The 21,690-nt window shown below is 38.8% G+C and overlaps 1 pseudogene; it reads left to right on the forward strand.

The window, feature by feature from the left end:
• The first annotated feature begins 368 nt into the window (after positions 1–368).
• On the forward strand, positions 369–425 carry LOC134800411 (U6 spliceosomal RNA; annotated as a pseudogene).
• Positions 426–21,690: the final 21,265 nt, after the last annotated feature.

The following is a 21,690-nucleotide window of genomic DNA, read 5'->3' on the forward strand; positions in this document are numbered from 1 at the left end:
TCCGGTTCCAGGATATGAATGAATAAGGTCTTTAAACCGTACCTTTTGGTGAAACAAAGACATACCTAAAAAAGGTACCTTTTTATGAATTACGGCGAGTTTCATCTTTGTTTGGTGCCCATCCGTTCGTTCATTGCTTTTGTGGATAAAAATCGTTGATTTTTAAGTAAGGCATCATAAAACGTGGTCCTTTTTATGAATTACGGCCAGTTTCATATGTGTTACCTAACCGTTCATTGCTATTGTGGATAAAATAATTGATTTATAAGTAAAATATCACAAAACGTGGTCTTTAAAATTCGAGCACAACTCTTTCTATCTCTATAGGTACTAAAAATCTAACGTTTGAACTAAAACCCCATGCATGCATAGCATGGCCCCTGCGCAAGGATGACACGCAAAATCGTGAAGCGTTCCACTTTTTTTTTAAAGATAAGTACCTAGTTTTTTTTAATTCAAGGTTTTTTTTTTTGTTAGTGTAGGTATTAAATAAGTATTGAACTAAAACTACACCAACGTATAGGTATTTATCTTAAAATCTCTTCACATATCATTTGTCACATTATCTTTATTAAAATTTATTGCGAAACGAACTCTCCAAAACTTGGAAATGTAGGGACTTGCCCCTTGACGGCCTGACAGGTTTGATCCAACTTGAATAATCAGTGTAAACTTCCCCCCGCTTCGCATTATCGTTCGAAAAATACCACATCCTAGTCAGATAAATAAACATGTTTCAGTGAAATAATCTAGCACCTATTTTATTCGATTATTTAGTCCAGATTTCTTTGCATTACAAAATATTTAGCTCGAGCTCCCTAAAAATCAAATACCTACAAAGAATAAGACGAAAGTGGTGGTGGTGAAAGGTCCCACAGCTTAAGGAGCTGGAAATATCTAACAACAAGCTGATAGAAGTGCCCGTCTTTAATGAACACTCATGTTCAAGCATGACTATGATATTCCTGGACAATAACACAATCACTGGACTATACAATCCCAGCACCTTCTCTGGATGTTCGAAACTCAATACGAGATCTCTATCCAAAAACATGATCCAATATGTTCATCCTGATGTATTCAGTTCGTTAACTGAATTGAAACAGTTATATTTAGACGAAAATCAGTTAACGTTCATACCAGATAGATAATTTAATAATCAAAAACACCAAGCTTGAACATTTTTTCATAGAAGAAAACAGGCTGCGATTTTTACCAGCTGGGTTCATAACCTTGTGAAGACAGGTGTTGTTTTAAAAAGTTTTTATTTCACCGGCAATCCGTGGCAGTGCAGCTGCCTCAAGGAGATGCCTTATTCCACCGTCCCCATTCTACCATCGGACTTTTAGACGCACGGCCGGTTTCCATCCTTACTTGGTAGATATTCCACCAATTCGCACGAAGCGCTTTGCTTCTACTTTCCTTATGCGCACTGCCAAGGAATGGAATTCCTTGCCGGCGTCTATATTTTCGTGTTCTTATAACCCGGCAACCTTCAAATTAAGAATGAACAGGCACCTTCTGGGCGAGCTCGCTCCATCGTAGGCCACGTCTACGCCTCGGCTAGTCTGTGGCCATAAGTAAGCCCATTCATAATAAAAAAAATAAAAAAGAATACCGATTTTGCCGCAGCAGGGTTAAACTTCACTCTTGGACTTGGAGTAGCACAGGCAGAGTGCAAGACCACCGGCAAGCCGTGTCTCAGGGACCACGTGCTTCTGGAGTCCTCACCTTGCACTCGATAGTGCTTCATCTGACGACTGATCTTTAGATATTTTGTCTAGCATAATAGTATACGTGTAATTTTTTTGAAGTAAAATATTCCCTACTGTTATCTACCTATATTTATGTACTTTTTTAGGGTTAAGCCAAATGACTTGACGTTTTGGAAACTATATCGTATGAAATTTACAATAGGGGTTCGCATTTTTCTCACCTGCCATGTCATGCGTCACTTTCGCACTTAAATACTGGTTAGAACGTGACAGGCATGGTGACAAATGATAAAGAGCCGGCCATCTTAGCCCTTCTGGTCGATTTAAGTCTAGTGAAACTAACCGTGAATCATTCAAAACTGTTAAGTCAAATGTTAGTTTTCTAGTAATAAAATTTTTATTAAATCTTTTTATTTTGGTACAGCTTTTGTTTTATTTAAACTCTGTTTGTTTTATACAAACGTGGTAATCAATCTTAGATTTATTGGGCTTATTGCAGGCGATAAAAAAATTAAACAGATAAGGGATAAGAGAGAAGAGTGAGCTATTCGTCTGCTCGTTTGCCTGCTAGATTATAAAAAAAAAAACAGAATTAATTGTACTATGGAGGTAGGTTTCTATTAACTCTTTGGCTTATTGTAGTTATTATAGACAATGAGATACAGTCAGCAGCAGAAGTTGCTAAGCGGGCCAGGTGTTCAAAATGATATTGACGCGACTTTATTGTTAAGAGAATAAGAGCGTGTCAAGGTAATTTTGAACAGCTCGCCCGCTTAGCAACTTCTGCTGTTGACTGTACTCTCACAATAATAGTAAGAGGATACAATTATTCCTATTTTCCTTACAACCGGAGGCAATTATCGGAAATAGACTCACAAAGGACCGGATATAACAAGTACTTTACCTGGAATATGAAATTATGAAACAAACAATACATCAAAGCATTGTTAGAGAAATCAGACATAAATATCTTACAAACATTTGAAACCATTAAACCATAATGTATCCATAAATAGCCGTTGTTATTTTACCGTAAATACAGCATAAAATATTTACGATAATTTTGTCTCGAGGTCACCCTATCTAATATACTTACTATATACTCTTTGGGTCCTCCGCACAGCGTAACAGATAAAGCACAGCGCATAACAGCGAATTCACTCGACTGTGTGAACGCCCAAAGTTGCAGTGCTACAATTCAGTTCAGGTCACAGCGCACGGCAGTAAGGTAAATTTGAATTGCATACGATTTGGAAACTACGGAGGTGAGAATGGGGAAACGATGCTCGTAGCGGCAGGGAATTTAATGTTCGGAGTCTGAAACATTTATTAGTCGGCTTTGGGCCAGGTCAGAATTAACCTCACTATTAAGTTTTAGCTAAGTAAGTAAATTGAATTGAGAAAGATTTGTCATACCACGTCATTGGCATACAAGCACACGGCCCGTCTAATAGTATAAAGCAGATACCTGTGCCATTTAACCTGCTGGTTTAACGTACTTCCATCTTAAATGTCGGCGAAGCACTTGCAATGTTTCTGTGTAGCACGATAGGCGACTGGAATTGCTTACTATCAGGCGATCCAATTGCATGTTTGCCTCGTATATCACAAAAAAAACATTCATAATGACAAATCTTTGCACTGGTTTTCTGTGTTAGTTTAACGTGTTTATCGTGTTTGCCAGGCTTTCTTTTATAGCTCCTCTACACGATGGGCCAACGCCGGCCACTCCAAGGGACGCAGCCATGCGGTATAATGAGATAGCAATATCACTTTTTCCCTCTAACGCATAAATGCGTCCCTTGGAGTGGCCGGCGTTGGCCCATCGTGTAGAGGAGCCATTTACGACGCGACTAGGCCTCGAGAATCTGCCAACAAACTGACTGAGAACTTGGTAAAGGCATAGAAAAATAACTGAGCATAGAGTGCTCACTCCATACATCAGTTTTGTTACCAGAACGCTAATTATTTTCGTAGTTATTACCGCTACTTGACACTAGATGTCACGAGTGACGGACGGAAAGTGTATTGCTCAACAATTTACAACTAATATTACATGCAGAAGGAGGTTGAAAATAGTGTTCCGGTTAATTCGGTTATTCGGTGTTTTCGTCGACGAAAATAATAAGCGTTTTGGTAATAAAACTGATGTCCATACATCAGTTTTATTACCAAAACGCTTATTATTTTCGCTTAGTGAGCACTCTCTGCTGACTTATTTCTGTATGGTAAAATAGATTTTGTTAGTAGTTCAATAAAGATAAAGATAAAAAAAAGTTTATTCAAGTAGGCATATTACAATGCGCTTATGAACGTCAAATAAAGCTATACCGTACCTAATCATCACAAAGTGATACCTATTAGTACGTTTCAATCACAAATCTACAATAAATAGGTATAGTTGAATCATCGAGAGCGTGGAATTGCATATGTAGTAGTATTGTTTGTTTACAGGCATTCTATATTTGAATTTTCTATTTTCTTGTACTATCAGCATACAACCACTACAAATGCAATTCCATCTTCTCGATAATTCAACTATACAGCCTGTAAATTATCAAAAGTGTGACCAAAATCGGAATGATATCAAGTGTCATTGGAAGTATTGAATAGGGGATATTATTGCAATGTTCTGCCGCCAGAGTGCAGCACTACCGACTCAGTAAATTCATAGACTTACTTATACATACTGTGCCTTAAACTGATTTTTGACAACTTTTACACCGACAATAAAATATGACATTGATGCATCAAGGCGGTTTGTTAACAAGGGCCGGTAGGTAAACGCGAAAATCGAAATTTAGTTAACTGTCTCTTTATCGCTAGAATATGCAAGAGTGATAGAGAGATTAGATAACGAAATTTCGATATTCTTGTTTCGCGGTAGGCCATGTGATTGACGTGACGTGTGTGATGTGTCAATGTGGTTTGTTTACTGTATGTGTACCTACGCAGAGCTTTGTCTAATATTCCCTATTCAAAAACGATATTATTATTTGCTTTTGTAACAGCAGAGTTCCAGGGTATACCACCTAACGTATAAAAAAAAATTAATTGTAAGCGGCTTCGAGATCTGGGGTTCGACGGAACCTCAAAAGTAGAACTGGCTTTATGAGAAATAAAATTTCAATAATATGTATTTGTTATAATAGCCAAGTTGACAGGTTACATTAATTTTCTAGCTGAATTTTCAAAGGAAGAAGATTCCACACGAAACAGTAAAACGAAGTAATTTACCACGCAGTGTCTAGGTACACGAAAATACCTTAATCTGGATAAAGTTAAACCTTTTCCTTGTCCAAACTAAATTAACTGTTAACTTAGTCCCAAAACCGAACCACAATGACTTAGAAAAACAGCAAATTCTCTTTCACAACATTAACGGGATCTTTGCAACATTTCCTCTATGAATAAACAAGCCCAATTTAACTTGAGCTCTACTTAGCTTTTAATTGTATGGCGTCAAGGGTCAGGTTACTGGTTGATGTTTGTAGTAAAGTGATAGGGTCATACTAGTGTTGGTTCTGACTAGAGTCCATTGAGTCTGCTTTAAGACTCGACTGTGTTTTTCAGACTCATATAATTAAGTCGAAACTTGAGTTCTTTTCAATTTGTTAGATACCTGAGTCTTCTGTAGAGACTTGAGTCCTTTTCAGAGAACTCTCATTTTTAATGTTCAAAATACATTGTCTTTAGGTACTACGTTAAATTCATGGGTTAGGTACACCATATACTAACGCTTATATCGCTACTAATATTTAGATAAAACCTACACAATACATGACAAATTTTGAAAACCCTTTTAATATCGTCGGTACACTTGTATTAGTTCCGAAAAATACTATATTTCAGTTATACTCATAAGATTTAACATAGATAATTGCATTTTATTATAGCTAGTTTAAACTTCGCGCGAAAACGCCTCGCATGCCATTTGTGACGTCATCATTTAGTTGGTGGTAAGGTGGTAGGTATTGTTTACATGCTTACAGTTACGAATTTCCCTTGAATCCGAATGATATTGTTAATTCAGCACCATATATTACGATTAGGGATGATAAATACATTACAAAAATTTATCACAATAACTCATTTTACACAAAAACTCTCACACGGTTGCAATTTAAGATGAATTATTTAGATACATGTAAATTTTGAGTGAAAATCACCGAACGCCGGTTTTACTTTTTAAATTTTCATTTTTTCTAGTTACGACAGCCAACATGGCAATGATAGTTCCATTTAGCCAAATAATTAAAAAAGTTTGTTGTTGAAATATCGTATTATTTAGCATTTTATTTAAATAATAACAAATAGATATCTACTTTATATCGTGTAATAATATTTTTTGGACGTAATAAATGTTTAGTGGCGAAATAACATTTTATTTGCACCTTTCGAACTCTTTGGTGCCTACGTATAGATTTCGGTCAATGAGGTTGTCTATGTTGCTCTAAGAAATATGTTATGGATTGATGACGTCACTGTTTAGAACGTTTCTGATTGGCGTTTCAGTAAAAATGGCCGATTGGAGAGTTTTGCACTTTTATTTTATTGAATATATTAATAATCCTTCAGTTTATACTGAGATTGGGCCATTTTTTAGAATCATATTAACATATATGTTTCGTTGAAACCATTATTTCCATGATTCTTTGTTACTTGCAACAGGCCTATTGTTAATGGAGTATTTATACACAGGCTCGAGTCCTTTTGAGGTGCGCTTAGACGAAGAGACTCAATTCGTAACTTAAAGGACTCGGAAGTTTTTTTAGCGTAGTTTTGCAAAAAACGGGTCGAGTTCTTTAAAATAAGATTCAAAAGACTCGAGTTTCTACCAACACTAGCAGTAAAGTGATAGGCTCATATTGTGTGTGGATGTTTATGGCTGCCCTGTTCAGTTATGAGCGCCATTTGTTACGCCATGGCGAATCTATGGCGGTTATGACGTAAAAAAATTACGCTTGTATACCGTTCGCATTCTGAATACACCGCCATCCTGTATTGTTATGTACTGTGTTATTCATGTATTGGAGCGCGAAATTACTGGCGATTGCAATACATTCACGTTCGAATTGGCCTGTAAGTCTGAATTGGCCTCTAAGTCGTATCAAAATAAGATGAAAGCACATACAATTGTAAAAACAGAACCGGCATGTATACATTCATGAATTCGATATAAAGTTATAAACCCTGAAATAAAAACCGGACAAGTGCGAGTCGGACTCGCCCACCGAGGGTTCCGTACTTCTAGTATTTGTTGTTATAGCGGCAAAAGAAATATGTACATCATCTGTGAAAATTCCAACTGTCTAGCTATCACGGTGGTGACAGACAGACGGACAGACAGACGGACGGACAGGAGTTTAGTAATAGGGTCCCGTTTTTACCCTTTGGGCTCGGTACCCTTAAAACCATTGTTTATTTACCCATCCGTTTCCCACAATATGTTTATCCGGCAACTCCAGTCATTACTCAATTAACACTTCGAATGAAGTTAAACTCGTAACAAAGTTACGAGTGCTATTCCCGGTGGCTTTCGGCTCGAGAGCTGGAATGGCGTCATTTTCGCCCCTTATTACTTTTTTGTTGGTTGGTTTTGATTTACTTTGTCTATATGGGTAATGGTTTGGTTTACGTTTTGTGAAAAAAAAAATGTATCTATTGATTTTATTATTTTTTAAATGTGTGTACTTAATAGAGCCTGTACCAATAATCAATACTAGTGGAGTGTGCTCAGAGCATAAAAATGTCAACCACGGCGTTGCATGAACAAGAGATTTCCTTTGGCAGGATTGGTCCTTAGGACCCAAGGATGGATTTAAGAAGTGCAGCCACCCAGATTTTTGATGCAGGTGGGGGGTGGGGGGTTTAAGCGTCGGCGACGTCTGATGTTAATAATTGTTTAAGTTTAGGTTCTATGTCAAGTTTAGTATCATTTTCAAGTAAATCAAAGATGTAGACATAGATTTCAACTAAATCGGTTCAGCCGTTATTGATTCCCCATACAATCTTACACCTTCCTTTTCGCTTTTAAGAGATTTTTTTAAAATAAAAACTACCCTATGTTCTTCCCCGGGACTCAAAATATCTCTATACCAAATTTTATCTAAATCGGTTCAGCAGTTATTGAATCCCCATACAAATTTCCACCTCTCTTTTCACACCCTTAAAGGATGATTTTTGAGATTTAAAGTAGGCTATGTTATTCCCTGGAACTTAAACTATCTCTGTACCAAATTTTAACTAAATGGTTTAGCGGTTTAAGCGTGAAGAGAAAGTTTTTTTTTCATATTTTATGTGTTTTTACTTCTGAATGGTGTCATTATGATATCAGAAATGAATTGAGCATCCCCGATTTATACGAAAACGATACCAAACTTGGCCTAGTAGCTTAAATGATATAGATATCAAGATCAAGTTGAGAGCCCCCCCCCCCCCCCCCCTAAAAATTTACATCAAAAATCTCGGTGGCTCCACTTCTTAAATCCTTGGGTCCTAAGACCAATCCTGCCAAAGGAAATCTCTTGTTCACGTAACGCCGTATTTTAGGCCCAGCACCATCCGCTATACGCCATTACACCAAAACAAAGTCCCCCGCCGCGCGCCACGTCTGTCTGTTAGTGTGTATGTACATTTATTATGATAATTTAAAAAAATTACAAATAAGGTTGGATTACATAAGAATGTGAGCATTGTGGATGACATTATGAAAGCGACCCTGTACAACTTACGTATACGAAATGACTCTAGCATGCCCCTATTCCAGGTGGGCAGCATACGCATCGCAGCCGTGCGTATTTTTTTAGTTCTATGATATAATATATTTTATAATATGTGTGCTCGCTAAGTACTCTCTACAGGTCACTAGTTATCTGAAAATAAAGATTATTCATTTTTATTCATTTATCTCATTATAACCACAATATTCATCAGAAAGCGGCTATCAGCCGCAAGTGCCCGCAACAAAGCTCGGCTCGACGGAACTCACAACTCGCACGCTCAAAGTGGACCGGTTGAAACTGGTTCAAACCAGATACTCTAAGCCATGAGGTCTAGAGGTCGCTTATAATTATGCCCAGTAGGTTCGTGTTGTTTTCTCACTCTCACTGAGCGTAAGCGTGAGCGAGATGGATGTGCGTGCTCGGACCACGGATATTCTGTTTTTGAATTTTAATTTTTTGTGTTTTAATAATAAAAAGTAATCGCAAATTTTCCTCAAGCGTAATATTGCAATTTTTTTTAGAAATTAATTTCATATCTCAAATGAAAAAAATATTATATTTTATTAAAATGCATAATGACTGGTAGATAATGCCTCATGGCATTAAGTTCGCCTTTTGTACATTGTTGTTCTTTTGTGCAATAAAGTTTAAATAAATAAATAATTAGATCTATGTTCGTGATTTTATTCTATCGAGCAAAAGTCAAAAACTCAAGATTTGAATCGCTGAAGGCCTATGACGTCGCTAGAGCTACAAGACCGTCCATAAGCTGCGATGTATACTTACGCAATTATGTACATACGGTAAACAAGCCTTTTTTGTAGTGATCCAAAAGACTCGAGCCCTGTTAGCTCTTTTTTTAGGGCTCGCCTCATCTCTTGAGGCCTAAAAGGCTAAAAGCCTATTTTGCTAATGAAATAAAAAAGGCTTGTAGTCTTTTAGGCGTCAAGAAATGAGGCGAGCCCTAAAAAAAGGCTCACAGGGCTCGAGTCTTTTGGATCACTACTTGTTTGTCGGTACGGTGATATAAAAGTCACAATTTTACGACAAGTTGCGTGTCTCCATTGACTGGGCTATCATTCCGGGATGCTCCGTTATTACGCGCCAAAAGTTGCCAAAAGTGAACTGTCGGTTGCCATGAGTTTTAATTAAGGTTTTAATGCGAAAAATTCATAATTAGAGTCCGGCTGCGAGTTTATTTGGGCTCCTGGGGGTGCAGTGTGTGCAATAAACAAAAAGTTATGTCGCCATGCTGTGAGATCGAAATAGTCTCGGATTTAGGGCAACAACAAAATTCCAATAAAACATTATTAATGTGGAAGTAGGAGCCAAGGAGGTAGATTCTATTTTAACAATATGTATGTATGTATGTATAAACTCTTTATTGTACAAAACACAAATTTATGGCACAGGATAGGCAGTAGAAAGGCGAGCTTATCCCTTTAAGGGATTTCTTAAGGGAAGCAAGCGACTATTATCGATAGTTATAATGTAGATTCAAAAACTGTTGAAAAAGTACAATCAGAATATAAAGCTGTAAATCTGGGCGTTCCTCAAGGCAGTATTTTAGGGCCTCTTTTATTCCTTATTTATGTCAATGAGTTACCAAATATTATTGAGGAATTATGTGTAATGTTTGCCGACGATGCAACAATCTTATTCTCTGGTGAAACAATAGACGATACTTTTTGCACAAATATTAGTAACACTGTAAAGACAGTCGTCAGTTGGTTAAAATCAATAAACTTAAAAGTAAACTTAACAAAAACTAAACTTATGCAGTTCAGGAACTGTAAACAATTTCCGACAAATTTAAATGTGATGGAGTCAGGCACTTTGTTAGAAGAAGTAGAGAACATAAGTTTTTTAGGTTTAACAATAGATCCTCACTTGACCTGGAAACACCATATAGAGAAGATTAATAGCAAAATTTCCAGTCAATGTTACGCATTATCTATATTATCCGAAACGTGTTCTGAAGATGTTGTTACTAGTGCGTACTACGCAAACATATATTCTCTATTGACGTATGGTGTCATATACTGGGGTAACTCCGTAGACGTGCAGTCAACATTTATTTTGCAAAAGAGGTGCATAAGAACTATCTATCGTATGAATTACAGACAATCACTGAGAAATGTTTTCAAGGACAAAGGTTTTCTAACTTTAACTGGCATATATATATACGAACTCTGTAAATTTCTTAAGAGCAACAAGAATTATTTTACAACATTAGCTTCCCTCCGCGACAACCTTCGCTCTCAATATAAGTATAACTTGAAACTGCCTCTAGTCAATAATAAAACTTACGATAAAAGCACATATATCACTGCCATTCGCGTCTTTAATCAGCTTCCAGATGAATTAAAAATGCTAGATGACATAGAGTTTTTGCGTAGTTTAAAAAAATGGCTTATAAAGAATGAATTCTATTCTCTCAAGGATTTCTTTGAATTATATTCTTCATGAATCATGATACTGTCTACTCTGTATAGATAGATATAGAATTGAATAGAATAATATTTATTTGAAAAAACCTTGTTAATAATAAATATCAATATCAATAATTCATATATGCTATGTATGTGTATAATAGTTATGTGTTTCTTAGTTTTAAGTTAGTTTTAAGTGTCCATTGTATACCCGAGTTGGGTTACCGTTGAAACTCACATGTACTAAATAACACCTCTGTAACACGGTTGTACAATAAAGAACTATCTTATCTTATCTTATCTTATCTTACAGTTAACCTTTGTGTAGATGAGAATTGATGAAGAACGGTAGACAAATATAGCACTGAGTACAATAGACTAGAGCAGCGGTCGGCAACCTTTTAGCAGCCAAGGGCCAGATAGTAGTTAACGGAGGTGACGCGGGCCGTACTTTGTTAATATTTATGACTTTATGAGACATTGTCGTTTGTCACTATTACATACAAAATAGCCAAGGCGCCTCTCGGGCCGCAAGTGACAGGTTCACGAGCCGCATGCGGCCCGCGGGCCGCTGGTTGCCGACCGCAGGACTAGAGGAAAGTCAATAAAATTAGGCTTATTATTAACCGGGCAGTTCAATTAGGCTTAATATTAAACAGGAACTTTCATTGGGCATATAATAATATAATTTGGCTGTGCGTTAATATTTTAGCGCCAATAAATTTATATTAGCCTCAAATATAAGCATCATATTAATAAAAAAACGGCAGCAACATCAAGTCACCCAAATAATTTATAGGGAACTTGAAATGATAAGTTGGCGTCTAAAATAATAAGTTGGCAACTAATATTGTAAAGCGATCATAAAATTTGGTTATCATCTAGTTGTACACATATAGGTAATCATACTGAGCATAATTTGTAACGGTGCGTGTAACGAAACGTTACACTACCACCTTTCCTATTGCTGCTGGCACATCCACATTCTAAATTCCCTTTTTAAATTCAAATCCTTCTTCAAATTCCATTCCTTGATTTTATTTTCAGTTCGATCACATACTCCGATCGATGAACATATTTTTATTTTAACACTTAAAACCTACTTAAAACCTAACATAGTACAGAGTGTCGATATTATGCTAGATACAACAGAGTGTACTTCCTACATAGTTTTCTGTTCCGTAGAGGAACAGATTAGTATTAATTACTTTCTATGCATATGTAAATAGGTATTTTTCTTACATACAAAGCAACACAATTAGGAAAGAATATATTTTCGTGTAGTAGCTAGATATTTGAACTGGCAACTGCATTTATCTCAAAAGCCCTTCCGGCGCGACACAACCGCGCCACCTAGCGAGGATAAAAACTCTTCGCCTGCCGTTAAAACTAAATGGCCGCGTTCGATCCGCGCTCCGATTAAAATAATTCATATATCGGTTCCCGTCGCTGCGATTTAAGTGAAAATCAACCAGAGACTAATTAGTGACCCAGTGCCCCTTATGGATATATGCAGCTGTCGATAAAGCAGAGGATTTCCCAATCATCATACATAGACCACCACGTGGTACGCCAAGGTGCTGCTGGATTTATGTAAGTTGCTCTCAATTTATCTCGGCTACATAGTTTTTTGATCCGTTCGATCCGGATTTTTCTTTCTCTGGTTGTGTTGCTCTTGTATTTGCGATTTTTGCGGTATTTCGTACCCAGTTTTTTCGTTTAGACACGTTTGTAGTTCAATTTAGTATTGTCATTGTCGCCATCTTTGTCTCGCAAAATGGTTCCTAACCCTACAGACGGCAATACTGAAGCCGACACATCGTGTATTACACAAGACATATTCGAACGAGATCTAATTCTCGACGAATTAAAGAGAACGTTACAGTTCGCAGCGACAAATACAGATCAATTTCGTTCAAGAACGACAGATTTAACAGTGCATCAGCGAAAGTTTACTAAGATTCAAACTAAAATCGAAAAAGCGTTAATTAAATTGCAAAGCTTCAACAAAGATTCGTAACGATTTTAATGACTTGTATTACGCGATAGTTACACATTTAAATAACCTAAAGGAGGTAGACGTAGAAAGGCGTCGCGCGAGCCGCACGCTTACCCCCAACGAAACGCTTAGCAACGATCGTCGAAATTTACCAAAATTATCGCTTCCCGAATTTCACGGCGAACCGACTGGTTGGCCTGCCTTTTTCGATTTATTTCAATCGCTGGTACACAATAACAATGCTTACACGGATGCGGAGAAGTTTAGGTATTTGCTCCTTTCTGTCAAAAACGAGCCACATAATTTAATTAAGTCAATTCCCATAACGGAAAGTAATTATGCAATTGCGCTCGATATTCTAAAATCCCGTTATGACAATAAACGCATTATTGCATCACAACATCTAGATAAGTTGTTCGATATAGATATTTGTTCCGCGCGATCAGCTGTTGCCATGAGAAATTTACTTAATGTTTATCACGAAAATATAAAGGCGCTCGAAGTCATGGATTTTCCGGTTAAGGAATGGGATTTCGTTCTGTTAAATTTATTATTACGTAAGATTCCCGTGAATACGCGAAAAGAATATGAACGTTCCTTAACCAACCCGGGCGAAATACCTAAAGTTCAGGGCCTAATTACTTTCCTCGAACGCGAACTTTCAGCGGAACAGATGATTTCAGTTTCCCATACACAGTCCACTCGATACAATTCCTTAAGTAGTAAAAATAATACAAATATAAATTCAAGTCAAATAACACCCAAGCGTGTTTTTGCAACAAGTACGGCGTCAGCTCAAAGTCGACCTTATGTCGATACAAATAAGGTTCGAGCTTGCTTGAAGTGTAAAGGAATGCATTCCCTCAATAAATGTTTAGAATTTTTAGACCTATCGGTGAAAGATAGATTTGCATTTGTTAAAACAAATAATGTATGTTACAATTGTTTATGCCCCGGGCACGACTTAAGGAATTGTAAATCAAGTTTTAAATGTCGTAAGTGTAATAAACGACATCATACTTTAATTCATTTAGAATCAAACATTCCGCAGCCGATTATCAAGGAAGCTACGGAATCAGTTGCCGTCTCGCTCGCTCTTACGGAGCAGCCCGGCCCTAGCAGCCCGTCAGCAGTTCACGGCGTGAATGAACAGAGTTTAGGTAGTTTAGGGAAACAACCTAGCACGGTTTTATTATCAACAGCGTTGGTTGACCTTTATTACGAAGGCAACAAAGTTGCGACGATTCGATGTATGGTAGATGGGGGTTCACAAGCAGCTCTGATTACAGAATCGTGTATGCAACGACTCAATTTACCGCGACAACATGTTAGCGAGCCGCTGGTCGGTGTCGGCGACTTGCCGCTGGAACCTAGGGGTACCTTCGTGTGCTTCAATTTCGCCTAAGGGCAAACAAAATCCAATCATTCCGTTAGAGGCGTCTATTCTGGCGAAGTTAACCCGTCAAATGCCTAGTGTACCACTAGCACCTCTCGCTGATTGGCCTCATTTGCAGGGACTCGCTTTAGCCGACCCTGAATTTCACAAACCTCAGCCGGTCGACATGATACTCGGCGAGGACATTTTCATGGATATTGTTCGCGATGGCATTGTCAGAGGTAAACCTGGCACGCCCACCGCAATTAATAGTGTGTTTGGTTATTTGCTAGGAGGTAAAGTGAACTTTACTTCCAATGTTTCGACTCCACGCCATACTTGCTTTACGTCGTTTGACAACGACAATCTTCAGAAGTTTTGGGAGCTGGAGTCAGTATCAGAGTTGCGGAGTTACACTCCCGAAGAAAAGCTATGCGAATCCTTTTTTCAAAAGACGCATACGCGTGATGAAACAGGGCGATACGTGGTCGCTCTGCCATTCAAGCCCGATGCACCGCCGCTCGGCGAGTCTCGGCAAATTGCCCTAGCACGATTCCATAAATTGGAATACCGTCTAGAACGTAACCCCCAGTTGAAGGCGGATTATCACGCTTGCCTCCAGGAGTACGTGGATCTCAACCACATGGAGCTCGCGGACGATAACCCCCCCGCTGGCGCGAGTTATTACATACCCCACCATTGTGTGTCAAAAATTTCCGAAACTACACGTACACGCGTAGTTTACGACGCTGGGTGTCGCACGACAAGTGGACACGCGTTAAATGACACTTTGTTAACAGGTCCTAAGTTACACTTAGACATTGTTGACGTTCTTCTAAAATTCAGAGTGCATAACATTGCATTTTGTTCCGACATCAAACAGATGTATCGCAATATTCTTGTGCGTGAAAGTGATAGGGATTTTCAGCGCATCCTTTGGCGCCAATCGCCCGAGGAGCCTCTGCGCGATTATAGGCTTCGTACCGTTACCTTCGGTATAAGTAGTTCCCCTTATCTCGCCTTGCGCACAATTAAACAGCTAGCTCACGACGAAGGTGAGCGTTTCCCGCGCGCCTCCCCAGTCTTACTCAATGACGTCTTTGTTGACGATGTAGTAACCGGTGCAGATACCACAGCCGAGGCTCTCGCTCTGCAGCAGGAGGATAGGTATTTGTGCCACGGCCGGGTTCGAATTACGTAAATGGCAAAGTAACTCGCCAGCTATTCTCGCTGTTACGCGATCCCCAGATTCTCATGGTGAGCGGCGCGAAAATGTTCATTTTGCCGAAATGGAAAATGACAAAGGGGTCAAAGTCCTTGGACTTTAATGGAATCCGGGATCAGACTCATTTAGTTTCAAAGTACAAAGTACTTCTCGGGCCTGTACGAAGCGGGCTATTCTCTCGGAAATTGCAAAAATTTACGACCCACTCGGGTTATTATCTCCGGTGACATTGTTTGCCAAACATTTAATTCAATTGCTATGGTTAGCAAAGGTTCCTTGGGACTCCGAAGCCCCTATCGATATAGTTAAATCATGGACGAGTTTTGTTAGCGAGCTCCCGCTCTTATCTCAAATTTCATTTCCTCGTCATATTTTTAATACTGACGACTTCGATTCAATCGAAATTTACGGATTTGCAGACGCAAGTCAAATTGCGTATGCCGCCTGTGTTTATATACGTCTTACGGACAATACCGGTAAGGTTCAAACTTATTTAGTCATAGCTCGAACCCGCGTAGCTCCACTTCGGATTTGCCTTACTATTCCGAAAATGGAATTAATGGGATGCGTGATCCTGTCAAAATTGATAGAAAGAGTAATGCGCATTTACGGTGATCGCATTCGCCCCGATCAAGTGTACGCGTGGTCAGATAGTTCCGTCGCGCTCGCGTGGCTTAAGTCACCCCCGCACGAATGGAAAACGTTTGTCTCTAACCGCACCAGTGAGATTTTGTCCCGTGTCCCGGCGAGCTGCTGGCGTCACGTCCCGTCAGCTGACAACAGCGCTGACCCGGCGTCGCGCGGTCGGCTGCCCGCCGCGCTCGTACAAAATGACTTGTGGTTCCATGGTCCTACATGGCTCCAACAAAGTCACGACTCCTGGCCTATACAAAAACCGGTAGTAAACACAACGGAAGAAAAACGTAATAAAATTGAATCAACAAATATTAATTGCGCATGTGTTTCCACATTGCCTACTTTCCCGGACGATGATACTCTTATTACGCGATTTTCGTCGCTAGGTAAATTAGTTCGCGTCACGGCATTAATATTTCGTTTTTACCACAAATGTAGAAAACATAAAAAAAACGCTCCCTGAGTACATCACCGTACCAGAGTACCACTTTGCATTGAAGCGACTTATATTGATTACGCAACAACAAGTGTTCGAAGACGACATAAAAAATATCTCGTCAAATAAATCCCCTTCCTTACGTTTGCGGCGTCTCGCGCCTATTCTAGATAGTGAGGGATTATTACGCGTCGGCGGACGTATTCATAAATCATTTTTACCTTATGAATCAAAACATCAATTAATTTTACCTAAAAGACATCCTCTTACAAATCTTATTATTGACGATACTCATATACACGAATTGCATGCCGGTCCGCAGTGCGTGCAAAACACGCTCTTACAGCGATATTGGATTATTTCAGGTCGCGATATTGTGCGTCTACGCGTGCATCGTTGTATTCCATGTTTCCGCGCACGCCCTACCCGCGTGCAACCTCGCATGGGCATGCTTCCCTCGGTCCGCTTGCGCCCCGCGCGTGACAGAAGGGGTGAGATAATTAATATGATTTAGGTATATATTTAACTATATAGGCACTAGGTATTTTATAAATGAAACGTCAGAGCTTTTGGGCGGTCAAATACGAACTGGTTTATTCATCGAGCTGTAAGTAGAGTGAACCTGTTTGCTTACATTATGAGGTCGTGACGTCACACAACCACAGGGCGGCTATCACGGCCTTCCTGCAAAATACTTCGCTCTCGAAGTATCATGTAATAAATTGACACATACAGCATCCACCAATTAAACAGTAATATTACAATCTCAAACCAGTGTATAGCAAACAGTTAAGTAGTCAAACCGACTTGTATTGACAAAACCTGATTATATTATTTTCAAACTATCGCTCATTCGGAATGCTGATTCCCCCGAGAAGAATGAACAAGAAACTCTGTATAAGGGGTTGCTCTTTTTCATTTTTAACTTAGTAATAACACACATTAATTGACATTAATCTAGATAACATCTTAGAACATTCGTATTATCTACGGACAACACAATATAAATTTACATTAGGTACTAAAGTACTGTTACATATATCAACAGAATACATATTATAAACCAAGTATTTTATAAATTTATGATACAATTAATAATAACATTGTTAATGGCCATTTTTAATTTAACCTTTTTTTTTATAGCGCTTTGTTTCTTTGGAAGTACTTCCTACAATAATTTAAATATCATAACTAAGTACTTAAACAACTAAATACCTATTATCTTAAAATAACTAGTTTTAAAGTTTCCGTTGCAGCAAACTTAGTGTACCTGAAAGCGAACAAACATTAAAATCACAAGTATAAAACATCATTGTTTGTCAGTTGCCACTTTTAATCGCAAGAGGACTCCAACCCCCAATTTTTAAACTCAGTCAGGGCATCGTCCCGTTAAGTACTTTAAGTCATTGACCCATATTTTTTGTGTCACCAGCTGTTATTTTATTATAGTTTTTCAGCGGTGTAGTGGCAACATGATGTATGTGATGGACTTAAGGTCGCACTTAGAATGAATTCGAGTAGGTACTAATGAATTGCTACTCGTTCATTCACAAAAGTGAATAGCTAAACCCAGCTAATCTATACAAATCAGTATAATTGGCGATTACAGCATACTTATAACAAAGTAGCAACGCCTAATGTGCGGTCATTGCGCTTTCAAGCAACTGCCACAGTCCGCTATCCAGCCGCTCGCGCAACATAATTTTTAAAAGCCGCTGCCTCAGCGCTTTATCTTTTTACAGCGCTGCCACAGCGCATCGACATATTTGTTTTACTTTAGCGCTGCCACAGCGCAATATGTCATTATTTTTAAACGCTGCCACAGCGTACCATTTTTTTTATCAACGCTGCCACAGCGTATAACCATTATTTTTCTAACGCTGCCTCAGCGTTTATTTATACTAGGCTATCATGGCCTGTGCATTATTTCGAAGTCTCTCTTCAGCAGGATTTCATAACTGATGTAAGTCAATTAGTGACTCAACTTCAGGAAGGTCTACATTTATACGTCGTATCGCAGGCACTTCTGACCTGATTCCTGTCCGTAATTCGATAGGTGTACAACCTATACATTTTTGTTCAGTAGTATTAAGTTCTAACTGAATTTTCCAAATAACGCTCGACCATTCTGACCCTCACTTAAATTAGCAAGCAAGTAAGTTCAAGACTGTTGACATATCTTTCTTCCATTGGCTCTACTTGCTTCTCAAGTAATAGTATATATTATATCCATACTTGTCGTTCACTGTACCGAAAGGTCCAGTACAGTCAGCATGTATTATGTGGAACGGAATCGTTTTTCGTGATGGTGTCCATCTGTAGTCACAAATGCAGATTTTTCAATTGATTGCTCTTCAATGGGTATACCATGAAAACCCGAAGGCATATCTAATGTTGTAAAATATCGTGCTTGGCCCAATTTATCTAATTGATCATCTATAAGCTGTAAAGGATATCTCTCTTTTACTGTTGTTAAAGGCACGGTAATCAATGCACTATCTGTCACTTGAGTCTTTTTATTCTTCACTAATATGACTGGCGACGCGTAGGGCGAGGTAGATTCTCGGATTATATTGTTTTGCAAGAGTTCTTTAATAATACTCTGAACCTTAAGTCGTTCTGAAGACGACATACGATATGGATGGTAAACAATCGGTTCTTGTGTTGTAGTTCTAATGTTCATGGCGGCAGTTTTTATTTCACAAATGTTATTGTTACTCGCAATAAGACCAGAGTGCTTATTTAAAAGTTCTCGTAGCTTTGACTGTGCTTTGTTCGGCACTTGACTCACGGTGTTATTTACCACGTCGTCGATATTATAAACATTTTCATCAGTCGGGCATTGTTGTCGCCTTATAATTCGAGTATCTTTACGAAGTTATGGCGTTTCTTCCAACTATTGCGTCATACCGGATTTTTGAGTCTTTGACAATATGAAAATCAATTTCTAAAGCAATGTGTTCAGATTCTAAGATTGTAGTAATCTTTTCAGTAACTGTTAAAATATAATCGGACAGACCATTCAAATAAACTACTGAAGGCTAACGATGAACTTCATTTCCCATTAATTATCACTGCAGTTGTAGTACATACCTTTCTTTTATCAGTAGAGCAGTTAATCTACTTCGACTTCTTATTTTGCTCTAATCTATTTTTGGTCCAACACTTGTCATATGTATGGCCGATTTTATGACAAAATGAGCACTTCATATTTTTTCTTCGCTCGTTGAAGGGCTGCTCTCATAATGTTTTTTGAATGGCACGTTCCGTACTCTTACATGACAATCACGTTTTAAGTGCCCAAGACGGTTGCACTGGTGACATCGTATTGGTTCCGGGGATGACAACTTTTTTTTCTTCGCCGTCTCGGTATCGTCATCGGTATCATCATCGGTAGTTGAAGTGGTAGATGTACTCGCCGTACTATTTATTGGCACATACCGTGCGAGTCTTTCAAATAGTTTACTTAATGTATCAGCACTGCTGGCTATTGACTTAGCATGAGGATCTGTTATACCTCCGGTGATGAGCTCCACGAGTTCATGTTCACTGAAGTTTATTCTTAACTGTTTGAGGATGCGATGTTTTTTTGCGGCATACATTGATACTGTTAAAAAATTTTTGCTTAACATATTTGCAGCTATTCTGAAATCTCTATGTAAATCTCTACATTTTGGGAAAGTAATCTGTAGGTCTTCTCTTAACGTAGGCCAATTTCGCACAGCTGGTGTCCATTCAGTGTAGAGGTCTTTTGCTGGTCCGCTTAAAAACGGCACGCACCTCGCTATGGTCTCAACATCATCCCATTTATATTTTGAGGCTAAGGCGTTGACCTCAGTACACCACTCGGCTGCTTCAATAGCCCCAACAGATGGATCAAATGTTGGCAAAGCTATAGCCTTACTGGTACTTTTATCACTGTTAAATGTATCTATTTCACTCTCACTTATCACAGAAGTCACAGATTGAATTTGATCACTATTAAGTATTTTTCTACTTCTCCGTTTACTGTTCATTTTCACTTTTATTGTAGGTGTGGGTGTTTTGATTAATTAAATAATTCGCGAATCCCACTTCTGATGACAGAAGGGGTGAGATAATTAATATGATTTAGGTATATATTTAACTATATAGGCACTAGGTATTTTTTTAATGAAACGTCAGAGCTTTTGGGCGGTCAAATACGAACTGGTTTATTCATCGAGCTGTAAGTAGAGTGAACCTGTTTGTTTACATTATGGGGTCGTGACGTCACACAACCACAGGGCGGCTATCACGCGCGTATTTAGTAAAACTTCGTGCGATTTTTGCGGGCCATTTTACGTTCGCGCTAATAAAGTTCGTAATGCAAAAATAATAAAATGTTATGTTGCGGTTTTCGTATGTATGAGCGTTAAGGCTGTACATCTTGAATTAGTTTCCGAACTTTCCACAGAAGGTTTTTTAGCTGCGTTGCGACGTTTCACGTCCCGCCGAGGATATTGTACAGATATATATACCGATTGCGGACGTAACTTTGTTGGTTGTAATAATTACCTTAAAGAATTATACGCGTTCTTACGTAACGATTCGGTCATGAGCGCTCTCAACCAACAAACTTTAAAACAAGGATTAAGTTGGCATTTTCAGCCACCGTATGCTAGCCATTTCGGTGGACTATTCGAAGCGGCTGTTAAGAGTTTCAAAACCCATTTATATCGCGTAATAGGTACACAGACGCAAACATATGATTCTATGCACACGCTGACCTGTCAAATCGAAGCGGTACTTAACAGTTGTCCTCTCTGCGTGTTAAGTTCAGACTCTTCCGATCCGTTACCTCTTACGCCGGCTCATTTCTTAATCGGCGAGCCCTTAACGGCCCTACCGGACGTTTCTTTGATCGACGAAAACCCTAGTCGTCTTACGCGCTGGCGCTGGGTACAACAAGCTGTCCAGCATTTCTGGCGTAGATGGAGTCGTGAATATCTCCATCAACTGCAGCAGAGTACAAAGTGGCTTCAGGATCGCGGTCCCGCCATCCGTGAAGGCACTGTTGTTGTGGTATGCGATGACCACTTGCCGCCGTTACAGTGGAAACTCGCGCGCGTTCATGCTGTCCATCCGGGCACTGATCAAGTTAGTCGCGTCGTAACTTTAAAAAGTGG

Source organism: Cydia splendana, chromosome 19, assembly GCF_910591565.1.
Source record: "Cydia splendana chromosome 19, ilCydSple1.2, whole genome shotgun sequence".
NCBI lineage: Eukaryota > Metazoa > Arthropoda > Insecta > Lepidoptera > Tortricidae > Cydia > Cydia splendana.